We start from the raw sequence: 19,559 nt of genomic DNA on the forward strand, positions 1-19,559 counted from the left end.
CCATTTTGTTCAGCGGAGTTGATTTCCAGATAGAAAATATATTTTGAGGAGGGCACTCCCCAACAACCCTCAGGGAAAGGGTTTTAAGTTATGTCCTAGGGTATATAAGGTTTTTATAGAAGGCGCTGTCATAGAAACTTGAAAAGGGGCTCATTTGAATGGAAATTCAAAGGGCTAGTGCCCTTTTTAATAGTCGAAAGTGATTGGAGGGCAACTAGCCCCCCCCCACGTCCATCATTCACCCAAACACATCCAATCAAAATTTTGAGATAGCTATTTTGTTTAGCGTAGGCTAGTTGAATTCCAGATAGAAAATATGTTTTGAGAACGACACTCCCCCACAGATCTCAGGGCAAGGGTTTTAAGTTATGCCCTGGACGCATATAAGGTTTATACAGAAGGCGGTGTCGTAGAAACTTCAAAAAAGGCTAATTCGATTTGAAATTCAAAGGGCTAGTGCCCTTTTTAATAGTCGAAAGTGAATGGAGGGCCAATAGCCCCCCCCCCCCACGCCCATCATTCCCCCCAAAAAATCCAATCAAATTTTGAGATAGCCATTTTGTTCAGCGTAGTTGATTTCCAGATAGAAAATAAGTTTTTGAGGAGGACACTCCCTTGCAACCCTTAGGGCAAAGGTTTTAAGTTATGGCCTGGGGGCATATAACGTTTTTATAGAAGGCGTTGTCGTAGAAACTTCAAAACAGGCTCATTCGGCTGGGAATTCAAAAAGCTAGTGCCCTTTCTAATAGTTGAAAGTGATTGGAGGGCAACTAGATCCCCCACGACCATCATTCTCCCAAACATATCCAATCAGAATTTGGAGCTAGCCATTTTGTTCAGCGTAGGCTAGTTGATTTCCAGATAGAAAATATGTTTTTTAGGAGGACACTCCCCCACAACCCTCATGGCAAAGGTTTTAAGTTATGCCCTGGGGGCATACAAGGTTTTATAAGAAGGCGTTGTCGTAGAAACTTCAAAACCGGCTCATTTGATTGGAAATTCAAAGGGCCAGTTCCCTTCTTAATAGTCAAAAGTGATTGGAGGGGAACTAGCCCCTCCCGCACGCCCATCATTCCCCCAAACACATCTAATCAAAATTTTGAGATAGCTATTTTGTTCAGCGTAGTGATAGGAGGACTAGTTGCCCTCCAATCACTTTCAACTATTAAAAAGCGCACTAGCTTTTTGAATTCCCAACCGAATGAGCCTGTTTTGAAGTTTCTACGACAACGCCTTCTATAAAAACCTCATATGCCCCCAGGGCATAACTTAAAACCTTTGCCCTAAGGGTTGTAGGAGTGTGTCCTCCTCAAAAACTTATTTTCTATCTGGAAATCAACTACGCTGAACAAAATGGCTATCTCAAAATTTGATTAGAGGGGAACTAGCCCCTCCCGCACGCCCATCATTCCCCCAAACACATCTAATCAAAGTTTTGAGATAGCCATTTTGTTCAGCGTAGTTGATTTCCAGATAGAAAATATGTTTTGAGGAGGGCACTCCCCAACTACCCTCAGGGAAAGGGTTTTAAGTTATGTCCTGGGGTATATAAGGTTTTTATAGAAGGCGCTGTCATAGAAACTTCAAAAGGGGCTCATTTGATTGGAAATTCAAAGGGCTAGTGGCCTTTTTAATAGTCGAAAGTGATTGGAGGGCAACTAGCCCCCCTTCCACGTCCATCATTCACCCAAACACATCCAATCAAAATTTTGAGATGGCCATTTTGTTTAGCGTAGGCTAGTTGAATTCCAGATAGAAAATATGTTTTGAGAACGACACTCCCCCACAGATCTCAGGGCAAGGGTTTTAAGTTATGCCCTGGGCGCATATAAGGATTTTATAGAAGGCGGTGTCGTAGAAACTTCAAAAAAGGCTAATTCGATTTGAAATTCAAAGGGCTAATGCCCTTTTTAATAGTCGAAAGTGATTGGAGGGCCACTAGCCCCCCCCCCACGCCCATCATTCCCCTAAACAAATCCAATCAAATTTTGAGATAGCCATTTTGTTCGGCGTAGTTGATTTCCAGATAGAAAATAAGTTTTTGAGGAGGACACTCCCCTGCAACCCTTAGGGCAAAGGTTTTAAGTTATGGCCTGGGGGCATATAAGGTTTTTATAGAAGGCGTTGTTGTAGAAACTTCAAAACAGGGTCATTCGGTTGGGAATTCAAAAAGCTAGTGCCCTTTCTAATAGTTGAAAGTGATTGGAGGGCAACTAGCTCCCCCACGACCATCATTCCCCCAAACAGATCCAATCAAAATTTTGAGATAGCCATTTTGTTCAGCGTAGTTGATTTCCAGATAGAAAATGTGCTTTTTAGGAGGACACTCCCCTACAACCCTCAGGGCACGGGTTTTAAGTTATGCCTGGGGGTATATAAGGATTTATAAGAAAGCGTTGTCGTAGAAACTTCAAAACAGGCTCCTTCGATTGGAAATTCAAAGGGCTAGTTTCCTTCTTAATAGTCAAAAGTGATTGGAGGGGAACTAGCCCCTCCCGCACGCCCATCATTCCCCCAAACACATCTAATCAAAATTTTGAGATAGCCATTTTGTTCAGCGTAGTGATAGGAGGACTAGATGCCCTCCAATCACTTTCAACTATTAAAAAGGGCACTAGCTTTTTGAATTCCCAACCGAATGAGCCTGTTTTGAAGTTTCTACGACAACGCCTTCTATAAAAATCTCATATGCCCCCAGGGCATAACTTAAAACCTTTGCCCTAAGGGTTGTAGGGGAGTGTCCTCCTCAAAAACTTATTTTCTATCTGGAAATCAACTACGCTGAACAAAATGGCTATCTCAAAATTTGATTAGAGGGGAACTAGCCCCTCCCCCGCGCCTATCATTCCCCCAAACACATCCAATCAAAATTTTGAGATAGCTATTTTGTTCAGCGTCGTTGATTTCCACATAGAAAATATGTTTTTGAGGAGGACACTCCCCAACAACCCTCAGGGAAAGGGTTCTATATTTTAATAGTCTCGAAAATTCTGAGATAGCCATTTTGTTCAGCGTTCTTGATTTACAGATTGAAAATATGTTTTTTAGGAAGATACTCCACCAAGCCCTCAGGGCAAGGGTTTTAAGTTATGCCCTGGGGGCATATAAGATTTTTATAGAAGATGTTGTCGTAGAAACTTCAGAAAAGGGCTCTTTCGACTTGAAATTCAAAGGGCTAGTGCCCTTTTTAATAGTCGAAAGTGATTAGTAATATTTTTTGTTGTTATTGTTGTTTAGACCAGGGCACTTCGTATCGAAGGAGTTGTCGTGGGAACTTCGAAAGGGGCTCATTAGATTGAAAATAGAGAGGGCTGATGCCCTTTTTAATAGTCGAAAGAGATTGGAGGACAACTAATCCCCCTTCCGCTCCCACCCTTCTATTTGCCCATTATGTTTAAAAACTAAATGTTACCTTAAGATTAAATCAAAATACACTTGGATAATGCTAATTCCTAATAAGGCATCTCAGCAATTTTCCAAGAACAACTGAGGGTATTATATTTAAACTTTCGAGGCTACTTCTGCTCTTAAAATTTAACCAAATCAAAATAGTGTATCCAAGCTATCAAAGAAAGTAAACAGATTTTTTGAGAATGGTATCAAGTTTTCCATTTCAGGTCAACTAGAGGAGGTACGACACTAAGTTAAACAGTACTATTTGTGTCCAGATTTTTAAAAGGGTGTATGTTGTTAAAAATTGCTGCGAATTTTTCTCCAGCATACAAATAGCAGGCCAAACTATAAAGTCTTAGAAAACGAAAAGATTTAAAGTGTTATTTTCTTTTTCCCTGAAAAAACTATGTCAATATGAAACAGATATTAATCAAAAAAACTTTTTCCACAAAATACAAATGAATGTGCATTGTCAGTTTAATATACATGTACTGATATTTAGTAATCTAAATGTTAAAATTATTGGATTTATTAAAGTTATAAAAGTAAAAATATTTATATTTTTTCAGTAAAGTGCAAATTTTGTTTTGGCCTTGGGAAGGCATAGGGGTTTTAAGCCCAACTTATGTTAATTTCTGTTCGTTTTGAGTTTCACTCGGTTATTTATTGTAATTTCTGTTCGTTTTGGGTTTCATTTATTTATCGATGCTGATTTGTGGTAGTTTCGAGCTTGGTAGATTATTTGATTTTATTGTTACTCATTTTGTTTTAATGGAGTTCTTTACTTTTCTTTGAAAAACTTATTTTGTGGAAAATTTTTTTTATTTGAAGCTTCAGAAAAAGGAGTAAGCACCGAAAGATAAATGAAAGCCATTCCTGAAGAAAAATCAGCAGAAGTCCTTGCTAAGGCTAAAAAAGAAATGCAAGGTATTTTTGAAAAAGCTATCTTTACAGTCTTTACATTTATCCCTAAAGCTTTAGCAGCTTTAGAAGAAATAGGATACACAGAAAAAGAAATGTTAGCTATGGGTGAAAAAATACAAGCATATTTCCATAAGAAAATTCCTGAAGCTTCAGAAAAAGAAGAATGCACCAGCAAAGAAGAGCAAGCTTTTTTTGAAAAATGTTTAGCATCTTTCCATAAGGAATTTTCCAAAGCTTAAGAAAAAGAAGACTTAAGCAAAGAAGAAAAGCAAGCTATGCTTACATATTTCGATGCTAATATTAGAGAGATGGTACCTCTTGGAACCCTGGCAAACAGTTCAAATAATTCTACTCTTTCTAATCCCAACAAGGAAAAAGTGAAACCTCTGTGGACACCTAAAAGAAAACATAAAAGCAAAAAGAAAAGGTTGTAAAAAAGAAGAACAAAGAAGAACAAAAAAAGAAGAAAACAACTTCAGTCTTGTTGTGGTAAACCATTCAATGTGGAAAACCAAATTCTATCGTTTTTTGCCTTGGTTAAATTTTGTGAAAAATTTGTTTACACATAAACTATTTTCGAATTTATTCCTTGTGTTTTTTTGGACTTATAAAGAAAAGAGAATATAGTCTTGAAACTAGGAATGTTGAATCGGTTGAAACATTTGTTCCTATTACAACCAGAACTAAGTTTTCCATTTGGTATATGGGCTCTGAAGCTTGGAACAGATTTACAGCAGAAGTAAAAGGTAAAGTTTTGAGGAATTCTGTGTTTCTGTTTCGATGTGGTTGTTTTAACCAACAGTCTAGTGATGGGTTGATTTTGGAGTGAGCTTACGCTTTTATGTTGTTAAGACATTTTGCTTTGTATTTTTTTTATGACTGGGTTAGTGTCAGAATATGTCGGGGATTGGAATGAGTTCTAGATTATGACTGTGGAATTCATTAAAGTCCCCAGCAAACTATATTGATTTTAGAATGGTTGATTATTATTTAGTAGGGTCGAAGAAGAGGGAGGACAAACAGATCTTTTCCAAGGAAGTGTAATAACAATTGTTTTGCCTGTGTTTTTGGTCACTACGAACACGCTAGTTTGAGTTTTTTTTTTTAGCATTGCAGTAAGATTTATTTGTTTTTTTTGTGACTTGTTTGCTAATAAAATAAAAGAAAAAACACTACAGTGGACAAAAGAGGAGTCAATTTTTAAGAATATCATATTTTTGAAGAAAAAATGAAGATAGTTCATGAAATAATACAAGTTCATGAAATAATACACAATATAAAACAAGAGCTGAACAAAGGGTTTGAAAGATCACAAAAAATGCATGAAGTACGGAGATACGTTACAGAGAATGCCACAATATCATAGGCAGTGCAACAGCGCTGCCTAAGTAAAGAACGGTGTTGGCACAATGTATTATTTTTTTTTTTTTTCCATACCAGGGCACTTCGTATTGAAGGAGTTGTCATAGAAATTTCAAAAAGGGCTCATTCGATTGGAAATTGGAGTGGCTTGCGCCCTTTTTAATAGTCGAAAGTGATGGGAAGGCAACTAACACCCCTTCCACGCCCAACATTTCCCCAGAAACATCCAATCAAAATTTTGATATATCCATTTTGTTCAGCGTAGTTGATTTCCAGATAGAAATCATATTTTTGAGGAGGACACTCCTCAACAGCCCTCAGGGAAAGGGTTGTAAGTTAGACCCTGGGGGCATATAAGGTTTGTATAGAAAGCGTTGTCGTAGAAGCTTCAAAAAAGACTCGTTCAATTGAAAATTCAAAGGGCTAGTGCCCTTTTTAATAATCGAAAGTAATTGGAGGGCACCTAACCCCCCTCTCACGCCCATCTTTTCACTTAAAACATCCAATCAAAATTTTGAGATAGCCATTTTGTTCTACGTAGTTGAAAGTTCTAAAAATTAGGTCTTTGAGGATGACCCCCCCCCCCCCCCCCACAGCCCTCAAGGCAAGGGTTGTAAGTTATACCCTGGATGCATATAATTTTTTTATAGAAAGCGTTGTCGTAAAAAACTTCAAAAGGGGTTATTTGATTGGAAATTGAAAGGGATAGTGCCCTTTTTAATAGTCGAAAGTGATTGGAAACTAACACTTCTTCCACGCCCACCATTTATCGAAACATATCCAATCAAAATTTTGAGATAGCTATTTTGTTCAAAGTAGTTGAAAGGTCTAGAAATAATATCTAAGAGGAAGATATTCCCCCTACAGCGCTCAGGGTAAGGGTTGTAAGTTATGCGATAGGGGCATATAAGGTTTTTTATTTAAAGCTTTGTCGTAGAAATTTCAAAAAAAGGCTCATTCAATTGGAAATTCAAAGAGCTAGTGCCCTTTTTAATAGTCGATAATAACCTCTGGGCGACTAGCCCCCGTCTCACGCCTACCTTTTCCCCAAATACATCCAATCAAAATTTTAGATAGCCATTTTGTTCAACGTGGCGAAAAGTTTTAGAAATTAGGTCTTTGAGGATGATAACCCCCTCAGAGCTCTCGGGGCAAGGGTCGTAAGTTATGTTCTCGGGGCGTATAAGGTTTTGATAGATAGTGATGTTGTAGAAACTTCAAAAAGGGCTCATTAGATTGTAAATTGAAAAGGCTAGTGCCCGTTTTAATAGTCGGAAGTGATTTGAGGGCACCTAACCCTCCTCTCACACTCATAATTTCCCCAAACACATCCAATCAAAATTTTGAGATAATAATTTTCTTCAGCGTAGTTGAATTTTCTGGAACTTATTTCTCTGAGGTTAACACCCCCCCCCCCCAGCACTCAGGGCAAGGGTTGTAAGTTATGTCCTGGGGGCTCATAAGGTTTTTATTGAAAGCGTTGTCGTAGAAACTTCAAAAGGGCGCATTCGATTGGAAGTTGAAAGGGCTAGTGCCTTTTTTATTAGTTGAAAGTGATTGGAGAGCAGCTAACGCCCCTCTCACGCCCACCATTTCCCCAAACACATCCAATCAAAATTCTGAGATAGCCATTTTGTTTAAGATAGTTGAAAGTTCTGGAAGTTAGGATGACAACCCCTCACATCCCTCAGGGCAAGGGTTGTAATTTATGCCCTAGGGACATATAAGGTGTTTATAGAATGCGTTGTCGTAGAAACTCAAAAAGAGCTCATTTGATTGGAAATGGAAAGGGCTAGTGCTCTTTTAAATAGTCGAAATTTATTGGAAGGCTTGACATTTTAATAGTAAAGACCAATATGGGTACAATGTATTATTTTTTTTTTTTTTTTTTTTTTTTTTTTTTTAGACCAGGGCACTTCGTATCGAAGGAGTTGTCTTAAGAACTTTAAAAAGGGCTCATTCGATTTAAAATAGAAAGGGCTTATGTCGTTTTCAATAGTCGAAAGTGATTGGAGGGTAACTAGTCCCCCTCCCACGCCCTCCCACCAATTTGCCCATTATGTTTAAATACTAAATGTTGCCTTAAGATTAAATCAAAATGCACTGTCTTAATTCTAATTTCCAATAAGGCATCTCAGTAGTATCCCAAGAACGACTGAGGGTATTATGTTCAAACTTTTGTGGCTATTTCTGCTCTTAAAATTTAACCAAATCAAAATAGAGCAAGTGTATTCAAGCTATCAAAGAAAGCAAACAGATTTTTTGCGAATGGTATCAAATTTTCTATTTCAGGTCAACTAGAGGAGATATGAAACTAAATTAAAAACACTGCTATTTGTGTCCAGATTTTTAAAAGGGTGTATGTTGTTAAAAATTTCTGAAAATTTTTCTCCAGCGTACAAATAGCAGGCCAAACTATAAAGTCTTGAAAAAAACGAAAAGATTTAAAGAATTATTTTCTTTCTACCTGAAAAGACTATGTCAATATAAAACGAACAGAAATTAATTTAAAAATTTCTTTCCACAAAATAAGTTTTTCAAAGAAAAGTAAAGATCTCCATTAAACCAAAAATGAGCAAAAATAAAATCAAATAATCTACCAAGCGTGAAACTACCACAAATCAGCATCGATAAATAAATGAAACCCAAAACGAGCAGAAATTTTAATAAATAACCGAGTCAAACTCAAAACGAACAGAAATTAACATGAACGTTTATGTTTACCCAACGTTAACATATAGTATTGGTTATTGGGAAGTCGTATACAGACGTTTTCTGGGGGTATTTTTTGTGGTAGTGGTGCGGGGGGAGGGGTGGGTCAGGCTCTATGTGGGAGGATCTTCCCATGAGGGAATTTTTCATGGGGGAAGGGACACTGCTATCAAGGGGGCGCCGGATTCCCCAGCCTTATTTAAAAAAAAGATCAGAAATTAAATATAAGAAAATAAATTTTCCAACTGAAAGTAAGGAGTAACATCAAAACTTAAAACGAACAGAAAATATTACGTATATGATTGGGTTCACCCCCTAGTCAATTAAGTCAAAGATTTTTTAGTACTTTCATAAGAGTTGTTTATTCTAAATAACGGCCTTTGTGATTAAGGGGTCATTTTTAAAGCATTGGAACAAAATTCAAACTTTAGCTTAAAGAGCGAGGTATTGACTAGGGGCCGAACACCCTAATATACGTATTAAAAATATATGAATATAAAAGTTCGTAAAATTAAATAAGTTTCGAGAAAGCCATTTAGCCAAATAAAAGTATAATTAATATGCAACTTTTTTTTAATTATTAATGTACGGTGATCCAAAATCAAAACCTGTATTAATTCAAAAATGTTCAAAAATTAAATTAAAAAAGCTTTTTTTAACTGAAAGTAAGGAACGATGTTAAAACATAAAACGAACAGAAATTATTCCTTTTATGAAAGGGGCTGTCCCCTCCTCAACGCCTCACTCTTTACGCTAAAGTTTGACTTTCTCACAACTTTAATTTTTAAACAATAAAAAACTTTAGCATAAAGAGCGAGGCGCTGAGGAGGGGAGAGCCCCTTACATATACGGAATAATTTCTGTTCGTTTTAAGTTTTAACGTCATTCCTTACTTTCAGTTTAAAAAAAATTGTTTTTTTTTATTTAATATGAACGAAGAATCGATCGGTGAGGTTTTTGCTGAATGGATATCACAGGGTATAATAAACCGCGAGGAGCTATTCATTGTGACAGAAGTAAGATTTAAATCGAATAAGAGATAGTAAACTTACTAATTCATTAAGGACTACTGTCGAATAACACCGAATTGAGTGATTCCTCCTTTTTTAATACGAGATTTCTATGTAATGTGAAACAAGCAACAGATTGCCACATCTAGATCGAAGGCAGTAAAATATGGCTGAAGATTAGCAGGTCGTCCGCGGTTGGGGTGGGACGATGTCGTAAGAAAATATTTAAGGGAAATGAGGACTTCCTAAGAGGGTATAAAGACTAAGGCTTTGAATAGATCAGGATGGAAAAGGAGCGTGTGTAGCTGTGTTGGCCTCAGGCGGCTTGGTGCTGCGGTGAGTTGTTAGCAGTAGTAGTATTAGAGGCTGGTCTTCTGGAAAATAACAACCGAGCAAATAACATTATCGAGTAGGCCTATGTTTTAGTGTAATCTATAAATTTTTTATGCTTGAAGCTCTGTAGGGATACACCCTTTGCGGCGCTAGTGTTCTAGATTTTACTTTTCTAATCAAAAAGATGGCCTGTTTGTTGGGTTGTCAGCTTGTAGTCCACTTTAGTTTACTGTTTCATTTGGTCTGGGATTTTGTTTTTAGGCAGAGTTTGTGCAACCAATTTTGCAGGGGTTTCCTCAAATAGCAGAAACTAAAAACTTGGCAATTTCTCTACAAAGAGAGGTTTGTTGATAACGCTCTTAATGGAGGTCTTGGAGCCATTTATGGGGATTAGACAGTCAAAGCGTTTTATATAGCAGCTCCTTGGACAATTTTAGCCCGTTTGATGCTGATTCTCACATTGAAAAAGAGTGTCGTGCTTCTACCCTGCCGGTGTAGTTTCTCTACAATGGGGTGTTCATTATCAAAACTCTTTACTTGAGGTCTTGGAGCCATTTATAGGGACTAGGCAGTCTAAGGCTTTTGTAAAGCAGCTCCTTGGACGATTTTAAAGGCATACACAGGCTTGTTATAATTGAATTTAAGCAGACGGAAATTAAAGCCAAGTCTAGAAAATATTTATTTAGTTATCAACAATGGTTAGAGAAAAGAGCAAGAAAAAAGAAAAGAGACAAAAGAGAGCAAGAAAAAAAAAAACACGACAACATATGTTTCGCTTGAACTGAGCAGATCAATAAGTTCTATTTTCCCAAAAGAAAAAAAGAGTATATTGCGATTTGAAAACTTTTGTTTTAAGCTCTTTGATTTATTTCAGAAGAAAAATAAATGACAAACAAATTGAATTATGGAACCCACTATCATAGAGAAACTACAAAATTAAAAAGTCTAGAAATTGTTTATCAGGTTATCACTAATCATTAGGGGAGGAAGAAAAAAAAATAACACGACAACAGACATTTTCATAGGCATAGCAGTAGCGCTGCCTAAGTAAAGAACTTTTATCCGGAACTGAATAGGGAGGACTAAGAGATGACAAACTCGTTTGTTATTGCCAAAACATTTTTGCAGATATACACAATAATTATCGTACAGTCCAAGCCTTGATATATATAAAAAAAACACACACACAAAAAAATGAATCAACTTTAAAGCTATCTCTGCATAATGGTTTTAGACAGGACTGTTATCCTCTCTAAGGACTGCTCAGAAAACATATAGTTTTGAGTAAAAAAGAAAAAAAAGATGTGGCACTAGAATCTTAAGGTCCAATCCGGCGGTGCTGATCTCCATCTCAAGGCCCTTCATCCAGGAAGTACAATGGGGGGATGAGGGCCTTAGTTTTCAGTAAAATCCAAATGACGTATTAGGCATTTAGACTTTTACAATTAGGGAGAAGGGCAGTAGCCAAACCTTGTTCGCAGTAATTTTGTTTGTTTTAAGCTTGATTTTTGTATTCAATTCAAATTTATTCGTTTTAAGATTTATTTCTTCATTTACATTAGCTAGCACCTACTGTATATTTTTTGTGTATGGTTGTTACAATTGATTTTTTTTTCATTTTGGGTACTTAGACAACGTATTATAAGACGTCATTGCAATACTACAATGAGATTTTTAATATAACGTCATTATGATTGCATACCTGCAAGCAGTCTTTTATATGTGTGACGTCATTGTATAAACGTCACAGCCGTTTGACACATTGACGTCACTTACACTATATATTAGATTTCTCAGGGTGGGGCAATCATTAATTTAGTTAATCTTATAGAGTAATATTCTACAGAGCATAAAATGTATACCATAGAAAAAGAAGCTACGACTAGCAAAGAAAAAGAGATTCCAGTAAAAGAGGCTCCAGATGAGGGTGAAGAAGATCCCGTTTCTCATTCTGGTAGGAAGAGTACAGCCACATCCATTAATAAGGAATTGAAAAGGAATGAGGGCCAAGAGATACCCCAGAAGGTTACTGAGAAAGAAAAAAAACCTATTTCTCAAGGTAGTAGGAAGAGATTTAGCCAGACGGGAGGTAAAAATGGAGCTAAATCTAATGACCTCTCAAAAACACATGATGAAGTTGAAACAGAATTTTTCGAAGCTGAAAAAGAAGAATCCCTCGAAAAAGAAATCCAAGCTATTCTTGAAAAGGGGCTAGAAGATTTCCGAAAGTTATTTGAAGCTTCAGAAAAAGTAGAATCTATCGAAAAAGAAATACAAGCTTTTCTTGAAAAAGTGCTAGCAGATTTCCAAAAGGTATTTGAAGCTTCAGAAAAAGAAGCAAGCACCGAAAGAGAAATGAAAGCCATTCCTAAAGAGAAATCAGCAGATGTCCTTGCTAAGGCTGAAAAAGAAATGCAAGCTATTTGTGAAAAAGCTATCTTTACAGTCTTTGAATTTATCCCTAAAGCTTTAGCAGCTTTAGAAGAAAGAGGATACACAGAAAAAGAAATGTTTGCTATGTTTGAAAAAATACAAGCATATTTCCATAAGAAAATTTCTGAAGCTTCAGTAAAAGAAGAATGCACCAGCAAAGAAGAGCTATCTTTTTTTGAAAAATGTTTAGCATCAACATTTTTATGCTAAATGTTTATGTATGCTGTTATGCTAAATGTTTAGCATAACAAGGAAAAAGTGAAACCTCTGTGGACACCTAAAAGAAAACATAAAAGCAAAAAGAAAAGGTGGTAAAATAGAAGAACAAAGAAGAACAAAAAAAGAAGAAAACAACTTCAGTCTTGTTGTGGTAAACCATTCAATGTGGAAAACCAAATTCTATCGTTATTTGTCTTGGTTAAATTTTGTGAAAAATTTGTTTACACATAAACTATTTTCGAATTTATTACTTGTGTCCTTTTTTGGACTTATAAAGAAAAGAGAATATAGTCTTGAAACTAGAAATATTGAATTGGTTAAAATATTTGTTCCTATTACTACCAGAACTAAGTTTTCCATTTGGTATATAGGCTCTGAAGCTTGGAACAAGACTTTCAGCAGAAGCAAACAGTCTTTCGACTGAGTTAAGAATTCTGTGCTTCTGTTTCGATGTGTTTGTTTTAACCAATAGTCTAGAGATGGATTGATTGGATTGATTTTGGAGTGAGCTTACGCTTTTATATTGTTAAGAAATTTTGCTTTGTATTTTTTTTATGACTGGGTTAGTGTCAGAATGTGTCGGGGATTTGAATGAGTTCTAGATTATGACTGTGGAATTCATTAAAGTCCCCAGCAAACTATATTGATTTTAGAATGGTTGATTATTATTTAGTAGGGTCGAAGAAGAGGGAGGACAAACAGATCTTTTCCAAGAAAGTGTAATAACAATTGTTTTGCCTGTGTTTTTGGTCACTACGAACACGCTAGTTTGAGTTTTTTTTTTAGCATTGCAGTAAGATTTATTTGTTTTTTTCGTGACTTGTTTGCTAATAAAAAAAAAAGAAAAAACACTACAGTGGACAAAAGAGGAGTCAATTTTTAAGAATATCATATTTTTGAAGAAAAAATGAAGATAGTTCATGAAATAATACAAGTTCATGAAATAATACACAATATAAAACAAGAGCTGAACAAAGGGTTTGATAGATCACAAAAAATGCATGAAGTACGGAGATACGTTACAGAGAATGACACAATATCATAGGCAGTGCAATAGCGCTGCCTAAGTAAAGAACGATGTTGGCACAATGTATTATTTTTTTTTTTTTTTTGTTTCTATACCAGGGTGTTTCATATCAAAGGAGTTGTCTCAGAAACTTCGGAATGGCCTCATTCGATTGAACGTTGGAGTGGCTTTTGCCCTTTTTAATAGTAAAAAGGGATTGGTAGGCAATTAAGACTCCAGCCACGTCCACCTATTCCCCAAAAACATCCAATCAAAATTTTGAGATATCCATTTTGTTCAGCGTAGTTGATTTCCAGATAGAAATTATATTTTTGAGGAGGACACTCCTCAACAGCCCTCAGGACAAGGGTTGTAAGTTAGACCCTGGGGGCATATAAGGTTTGTATAGAAAGCGTTGTCGTAGAAGCTTCAAAAAAGACTCGTTCAATTGAAAATTCAAAGGGCTAGTGCCCTTTTTAATAATCGAAAGTAATCGGAGGGCAACTAACCCCCCTCTCACGCCCATCTTTTCACTTAAAACATCCAATCAAAATTTTGAGATAGCCATTTTGTTCTACGTAGTTGAAAGTTCTAAAAATTAGGTCTTTGAGGATGACCCCCCCCCCCCAGCCCTCAAGGCAAGGGTGGTAAGTTATGCCCTGGATGCATATAAGTTATTTATAGAAAGCGTTGTCGTAGAAACTTCAAAAGGGGTTATTTGATTGGAAATTGAAAGGGATAGTGCCCTTTTTAATAGTCGAAAGTGATTGGAAAGCAACTAACGCCCCTCTCAAGCCTATCATTTCCCCAAACACATCCGATCAAAATTCTGAGATAGCAATTTTGTTTAACATAGTTGAAAGTTCTGGAAGTTAGGTCTTCCTTTTAAATAGTCGAAAGTAACCTCTGGGAGACTAGCCCCCGTCTCACGCCCACATTTTCCCCAAACACATCCAATCAAAATTTTAGATAGCCATTTTGTTCAACGTAGTTGAAAGTTTTAGAAATTAGGTCTTAGAGGATGATAACCCCCTCCGAGCTCTCGGGGCAAGGGTCGTAAGTTATGTTCTCGGGGCGTATAAGGTTTTGATAGATAGTGATGTTGTAGAAACTTCAAAAAGGGCTCATTAGATTGTAAATTGAAAGGGCTAGTGCCCTTTTTAATAGCCGGAAGTGATTTGAGGGCAACTAACCCTCCTATCAGACTCATTATTTCCCCAAACACATCCAATCAAAATTTTGAGATAGCAATTTTCTTCAACGTAGTTGAAAGTTCTGAAATTAGATCTTTAAGGATAACACCCCCCCCCCCCAGCACTCATGGCAAGGGGTGTAAGTTATGTCCTGGGGGCTCATAAGGTTTTTATTGAAAGTGATGTCTTAGAAACTTCAAAAGGGCTCATTCGATTGGAAATTGAAAAGGGCTAGTGCCTTTTTTATTAGTTGAAAGTGATTGGAGAGCAACTAACTCCTCTCTCACGCCCATCATTTGCCCAAACACATCCAATCAAAATTTTGAGATTGCCATTTTGTTTAACGTAGTTGAAAGTTCTGGAAATTAGGTCTATTAGGATGACAACCCCCTCACAGCCCTCAAGGTAAGGGATTTAATTTATGGAGTGGGGGTAGATAAGATGTTTATAGGAAATGCTGTCGTAGAAACTCAAAAAGGGCTCATTTTATTGGAAATTGAAAGGGCTAGTGCCCTTTTTAATAGTCGAAATTTATTGGAAGGCTTGACATTTTAATAGTAAAGACCGATATGGGTACGATGTATTATTATTATTTTATTTTTTTTTTTTTTTTTTTATACCAGGGCACTTCGTATCGAAGGAGTTGTCTTAAGAACTTTAAAAAGGGCTCATTCGATTTAAAATAGAAAGGACTTTTGTCCTTATTAATAGTCGAAAGTGATTGGAGGGTAACTAGTCCCCCTCCCCAACCCACCCTCCCATTTGCCCATTATTTTTAAAAACTAATATTTGCCTTAAGATTAAATCAAAATGCACTGTCTTAATGCTAATTTCTAATAAGGCATCTCAGCAATATCCCAAGAAAGACTGAGGGTATTATGTTCAAACTTTTGTGGCTATTTCTGCTCTTAAAATTTAATCAAATCAAAATAGAGCAAGTGTATTCAAGCTATCAAAGAAAGCAAACAGATTTTTTGCGAATGTTATCAAGTTTTCTATTTCAGGTCAACTAGAGGAGGTATGAAACTAAATTAAACACTACTATTTGTGTCCAGATTTTTAAAAGGGTGTATGTTGTTAAAAATTGCTAAAAAAAAAATTTCACCTGCATACAAATAGCAGGTCAAACTGTAAAGTCTTAAAAAAAGAAAAGGTTTAAAATATTATTTTCTTTTCCCCTGAAAACACTATGTCAATTTAAAAGGAACAGAAATTAACTAAAAAAAAACTTCTTCCACAAATTAAGTTTTTCAAAGAAAAGTAAAGATCCCCATTAAACCATAAATGAACAAAAATAAAATCAAACAATCTACCAAGTGTGAAACTACCACAAATCAGCATCGATAAATAAATGAAACCCAAAACGAACAGAAATCATAGGCAGCGTAATCGCGCTGCCAGAATAAACAACGAGATTGGCAGAATGTATTTTTTTCCATACCAGGGCACTTCGTATCGAAGGAGTTGTCACAGAAACTTCGAAAAGGGCTCATTTGATTGGAAATTGGAATGGCTTGTGCCCTTTTTAAGAGTCAAAAGTGATTTGAAGGCAACTAACACCCCTCTCACGCCCACCTTTTCCTGAAACACATCCAATCCAAATTTTTAGATAGCCATTTTGTTCAACGTATTTAAAAGTTTTGAAATTAGGTCTTTGAGGATGATAACCGCCTCAGAGCCCTTGGGGCAAGGGTTGTAAGTTATGCCTTTGGGGCATATAAAGTTTTAAAGATATTAATGTTGTAGAAACTTCAAAAAGTGCTCATTCGATTGGAAATTAAAAGCGATTGTGCTCTTTTTAATAGTCGAAAGTGGTTAGAGGATAACTAGCACTCCTCTCACACTAACCATTTCACACCCATCCAATCAAAATTTTGAGATAGCCATTTTGTTCGACGTAGTTAAAAAGTCTGGAAATTATGTTTTTGAGGGTGACACTCCCCCAAAGCCCTCAGAGCAAGGTTTGTAAGTTATGTCCTGGGGACGTATAAAGTTTTTTGTATTTTATAGAAAGCGTTGTCGTAGAAACTTCAAAAAGTAATCATTCGATTGGAAATTGAAACGGCTAGTGCCCTTTTAATAGTCGAAAGTGAATGGATGGCAAACAACCCCCCTTTAACGCCCACTATTTCCTCAAACATATCCGATCAAAATTTTGAGATAGCCATTTTGTTCAACGCAGATCAAAGGTCCAGAAATTATCTCTTTGAGGATGACAACCCCCTGATAGCCCTCAGGTCAAGGTTTGTAAGTTAAGGTTTTTATAGAAAACGTTGTCATAGAAACTTCTAAACGGGCTCATTCGATTGGAAATTGAAAGGGTCCTTTTTAATAGTCAAAATTGATTGGAGGGCAACTAACCTCCCTTTCACGCCCATTATTTCCCCAAACACATCCAATCAAAATTTTGAGATAGCCATTTTGTTTAACGTAGTTGAGAGTTTTGGAAATTAGGTCTTTGAGGATAACAACCCCCTCACAGCCCTCGGGAAAAGGGTTGTAATTTATGCCCTGGGGGCATATAAGGTGTTTACAGAAAGTGTTGTCGTAGAAACTCAAAAAGGGCTCATTCGATTGGGAATTGAAAAGTCTAGTGCCCTTTTTAAAAATCGAAAATGATTGGAAGTCTTGACATTTTTATAGTAAACATTGATGTGGGTACAATGCACTGTTATTTTTTCTTCTTTTTTTTTTTGTTTAGACCAGGGCTCTTCGTGTCGAAGGAGTTGTCTTAGGAACTATGAAAAGGGCTCATTCAATTGAAAATAGAAAGGCCTAATGCCCTTTTTAATAGTCGAAGTGATTGGAGGGCAACTCGTCCCCCTTTCACATCCACCCTCCGATTTGCCCATTATATTTAAAAACTAGATGTTGCCTTAAGATTAAATAAAAAATTCACTGTGTTAATGCTAATTCCCAACAAGGCATCTCAGCAGTATCCCAAGAACGAATGAGGGTATTATGTTCAAACTGCCGGGGCTACTTCTGCTCTTAAAATTTAACCAAATCAATATAGCGTAAGTGTATCCAAGCTATGAAAGAAAGTAAACAGATTTTTTTTTACGAAAGTTATCAAATTCTCCATTTCATGTCCGCTACAGGAAGTATAGAACTAAATTAAACACTATTGTTTATGTCCTGATTTCTAAAAAGGCGTAAGATGAAATATTGCTAACAGTTATTCTCCGGCATACAAATAGCAGACCAAACCATAAAGTCTTAAAAAAAATGAAAAGATTTAAAATATCGTTTTTTTTCTACTTGAAAAGACTATGTCAATATAAAACGACCAAATATTAATTTAAAAATTTCTTTCTACAACATAAGTTTTACAAAGAAAAGTAAAGAACTCCATTAAACAAAAAATGAGCAAAAATAAAATAAAATAATCTACCAAACGTGAAAATACCACAAATCAGCATCGATAAATAAATGAAACCCAAAACGAGCAGAAATTTCAATAAATAACCGAGTCAAACTAAAAACGAGCAGAAATTAACATGAACGTTTATGTTTACCCAACGTTAACATATAGTATTGGTTATTGGGAAGTCGTATACAGACGTTTTCAGGCGGGATTTTTTCTGGTAGTGGTGCGGGGGGAGGGGTGGGTCAGGCGCTATGTGGGGGGATCTTCCCAAGAGGTAATTTTTCATGGGGGAAGGGACACTGCTAGCAAGGGGGCGCCGGATTCCCCAGCATTATTTTAAAAAAAGATCAGAAATTAAATATAAGAAAATAAATTTTCCAACTGAAAGTAAGGAGCAACATCAAAACTTAAAACGAACAGAAAATATTACGTATATGATTGGGTTCACCCCCTAGTCAATTAAGCCAAAGATTTTTTAGTACTTTCATAAGAGTTATTTATTCTAAATAACGGCCTTTGTGATTAAGGGGTCATTTTTAAAGAATTGGAACAAAATTCGAACTTTAGCTTAAAGAGCGAGGTATTGACTAGGGGCCGAGCCCCCTAATATACATATTAAAAATATATGAATATAAAAGTTCGTTAGGTAGGTTAATTCGTAAGTTACGTATATTTATTACTAATAAAAACGTTCGTGAATAAAATTAAACAAGTTTCGAGAAAGCCATTTAACCAAATAAAAGTAAAATTAATATGCAACTTTTGTTTTAATTATTAATGTACGGTGATCCAAAATCAAAACCTGTATTAATTCAAAAATGTTCAAAAATTAAATGAAAAAAAGCTTTTTTAACTGAAAGTAAGGAACGATGTTAAAACATAAAACGAACAGAAATTATTCCTTTTATGAAAGGGGCTGTCCCCTCCTCAACGCCTCACTCTTTACGCTAAAGTTTGACTTTCTCACAACTCTAATTTTTAAACAATAAAAAACTTTAGCGTAAAGAGCGAGGCGCTGAGGAGGGGAGAGCCCCTTACATATACGGAATAATTTCTGTTCGTTTTAAGTTTTAACGTCATTCCTTACTTTCAGTTTAGAAAAAATTGTTTTTTTTTTATTTAATATGAACGAAGAATCGATCGGTGAGGTTTTTGCTGAATGGATATCACAGGGTATAATAAACCGCGAGGAGCTATTCATTGTGACAGAAGTAAGATTTAAATCGAATAAGAGATAGTAAACTTACTAATTCATTAAGGACTACTGTCGAATAACACCGAATTGAGTGATTCCTCCTTTTTTAATACGAGATTTCTATGTAATGTGAAACAAGCAACAGATTGCCACATCTAGATCGAAGGCAGTAAATTATGGCTGAAGATTAGCAGGTCGTCCGCGGTTGGGGTGGGACGATGTCGTAAAAAAATATTTAAGGGAAATGAGGACTTCCTAAGAGGGTATAAAGAGTAAGGCTTTGAATAGATCAGGATGGAAAAGGAGCGTGTGTAGCTGTGTTGGCCTCAGGCGGCTTGGTGCTGCGGTGAGTTGTTAGCAGTAGTTGTATTAGAGGCTGGTCTTCTGGAAAATAACAACCGAACAAATA

The 19,559-nt window shown here is 36.2% G+C and overlaps 1 protein-coding gene across 1 annotated transcript in view; it reads left to right on the forward strand.

Moving 5' to 3' along the window:
* LOC148950136 (1,5-anhydro-D-fructose reductase-like) overlaps window positions 1-19,559 on the forward strand; it is a 116,183-nt gene that overhangs the window by 26,191 nt on the left and 70,433 nt on the right. The gene's annotated exons all lie outside the window — the stretch shown is intronic.

The sequence above is a fragment of the Artemia sp. Qi Xiang Cuo genome, chromosome 7 (genome assembly GCF_049724085.1).
Source record: "Artemia sp. Qi Xiang Cuo chromosome 7, ASM4972408v1, whole genome shotgun sequence".
Lineage (NCBI taxonomy): Eukaryota > Metazoa > Arthropoda > Branchiopoda > Anostraca > Artemiidae > Artemia > Artemia sp. Qi Xiang Cuo.